Source organism: Sorex araneus, chromosome X (genome assembly GCF_027595985.1).
Source record: "Sorex araneus isolate mSorAra2 chromosome X, mSorAra2.pri, whole genome shotgun sequence".
Lineage (NCBI taxonomy): Eukaryota > Metazoa > Chordata > Mammalia > Eulipotyphla > Soricidae > Sorex > Sorex araneus.
Window position 1 is genome coordinate 190,221,009 of NC_073313.1, and position 3,169 is coordinate 190,224,177.

Genomic DNA, 3,169 nt, shown 5'->3' on the forward strand with positions numbered 1-3,169 from the left:
AGCACACTAGGATTGACCCTGAGTACAGAGCCATGAGTAAGCCCTGAATTCTGTTGGGTGTGACATACCCTGCCCCCACCCCCTACCAACAAGAAAACCGGAAAAAAAAGAGAAAAAAGCATGAGACCTTTCAATCTAGGGCCAAGGCATTTCCTAACAATTGGGTTGATGAGTGGCCTAAAACAGATGACTGGTTAAAGAAACTTTGGTACATTTACACAATGGAATACTATGCAGCTGTTAGGAGAGATGAAGTCATGAAATTTGCTTATAAATGGATAGACATGGAGAGTATCATGCTAAGCGAAATGAGTCAGAAAGAGGGGGACAGACATAGAAGGACTGCACTAATTTGTGGAGTATAAAATAACATCACATGAGGCTGACACCCAAGGACAGTAGATACAAGGACCAGGAGGATTGCCCCATAGCTGGAAGCCTGCTTCATGAGTGGAAGGGAGAAGGCAGATGGAATAGAGAAGGGATCACTAAGAAGATGATGGTTGGAGGAATGAGTTTGGATGGGAAATGCATGCTGGAAGTAGATAATGGACCAAACATGATGACCTCTCAGTGTCTGTGTTGCAAGCCATAATGCTCAAAAGTAGAGAGAGAGTATGGGGAACACTGTCTGCTATGGAGGCAGGGGGAGGGTTGGTAAGTGGGGGTATACCGGTGGCGGTGAATGTGCACTGGTGGAGGGATGGGTGTTTTATCATTGTGAGATTGTAACCCAAACATAAAAAAAAAGAAAAAAAAACAGTTGGGTCAAAACTGTTGTAGATAAAGTCTGCTACCCCAAGTATTTCTCTTTGGTATATGGATTATTTTCTAGAAGAGGCCCTGAAGTCTGAGTGGAGTTTTCTCAGAGACACTCCTGTGGTAAGGGAAATCTTCTTTTTTGAGGGTGTATCCAGACCCTTTAATTTTTTTTTTTTTGGAGGCATGTGCAGTGATGCCGGAGGGGGAGGGGGACTCCCAAGCAGTGCTCAAGTGGGACCAGAGATATATCAAGTAGGACATTGGTCTTGCATGCAGCCAACCTAGATTTATTCCCTGGCACCCCATATGGTTCCCCCGAGCCTCCCAGGAGTGAGTGCACAGTCTGGATAAAGCCCTGAACACTATTGGGTGTGGGTCCCTCAACTCCTCCCCCCACAACAAAACCAAACCAAGTGGTGTTCAGAAGGTGGGGGGCTGCACTGGCCATTCTTGGGCAGCCAGGGATGAGACTTTACTTGGCCTGCAAGTGTTGGGTGACAGATGGAAGCCTCCAGGGCTGTACCCCACTAATCCCTGGGGACCAGGTAGTTCCAGAAATCATATCAGCAATAATGAGCATTGATACATTATTTTTCGGTTCTAGTTCCTTTAGCTTTTACCAAACAATCAATTAAATCTGTAGTGTGGTCAAGATGTGTTTGTTCTCTAAGCCTTTCCTGTCGATCCTCCATGGCTGACACACCTCCACACACCACCCCAATCTCCAACCCTTCTCCACACCTGCCACGCTCCCTTTGTCTTCTGCTGAAGATTTTTTTTTTCTTCTTGGGTCACACCTGGCAATGCACAGGGGTTACTCCTGGCTCTGCACTCAGGAATTACTCCTGGAGGTGCTCAGGGGACCATATGGAATGCTGGGAATCGAACCCGGGTTGGCAGCATGCAAGGCAAATGCCCTACCCGCTGGGCTATCGCTCTTACCTCTGCTGAAGATTCTTAAGGTGGAAACTGAAGCCGTCTATGTGTATTACTCCAAGGGACTGATCTGGTGTTCTGCTGAATTTCTTCTGTATGTAAAGGAAGCAGACATATTATATTTCCCCTCTGGTCAACCTATGTGGTGTTTATCTCATTGCTTCCAAGCCTGGAGGGATAAGAAATGATTTTTCTGCTTCCCTATAGTTTTAGCATCAGGTAGCATATTTTCTAGGTTGGAAAGGAGTTCTTATTGCTAGTTTTGTTACACTAGACTCTAAGTAATCACCTAAATTCAAATGGCAACATTGCAGAAGCAAGATAATTTAATGGTAGGCAAATTTAGGCTTTGTTAGGACAGGAATTAGTGAAAAGGGGTACGTTTTTCCAGAACTAGGTAGTATGACTACTGAAATTGTCATAGGCTCACCGGAAATGAATTAGGTGGCACCAGAAGTTATTTGACACCCTCAAAGGCAGTAAACATAGTTACATTCCAAACGCTGAGTCATGCTTATGGTGACAAGAAGAAACTCTTGGGAGTGTAACTTCTCTGAAGCACTGATCTTTAATGTGGAGGTAGTACTCTGCCGAAAAAATTACTTCATGTTTTACAATTGGATTTGGGAAAGTGCTTTTCCCTGCTCACTGTCACTCAGTTTCCCTTGCCCTCTGCCCCTTTCAGCCCTGGACTTGTTTGTTTTTGCTTTACTTCCAGTAAACAATAAGAAGCAGTAGCTAGTGTATGTATAAGTGAGCAGGGTCTTAAAAACTGTTACTTGGGATCCAGTATAGTAATTCTGAGGCACAATTCTTAAATTGTTATTTCTCTCCCACAAAATTATTTTGATAAAAGAAATTATTCAGGGCCTGGAGAGATAGTACAGCGTGTAAGGCACTGCTTTGCACCTGGCGGCTGACCGTGGTATGATTTTTGGCACCATTTGTGGTCCTCTGAGCCCCACGAGGAGAGATCCCTGAGCATAGAGCCAAGGTAAATGCTTGGTACTGCTGGGTGTAGCCCAACACCCCTTTCCCCGCTGGGGGAAAAAAAAGAATTACTCCACGATATGGGAAGATTTCTTAATGTTACATTACCCATCAGCAGCTAAATTTTTTCAGTGGATTCTTATATCAAGCAGTATAAAGGGGCAGAGAGAGATGGAAAGCTGCTCTAGATTCTCATAAGTCACTGTCACTGTCATCCCCTTGTTCATCGATTTGCTTGAGTGGGCACCAGTAATGTCTCCATTGTGAGACTTGTTACTGTTTCTGGCATATTGAATACGCCATGGGTTGCTTGCCAGGCTCTGTGGTGCAGGTCAGATACTCTCGGTAGCTTGCTGGGCTCTCCGAGAGGGACGGAGGAATCAAACCCGGGTCAGCTGCATGCAAGGTGAATGCCCTACCGGCGGTGCTATCGCTCAGTTCCCTAAATTTAAACCCTTCATATTATGTTAAAAACAAAACT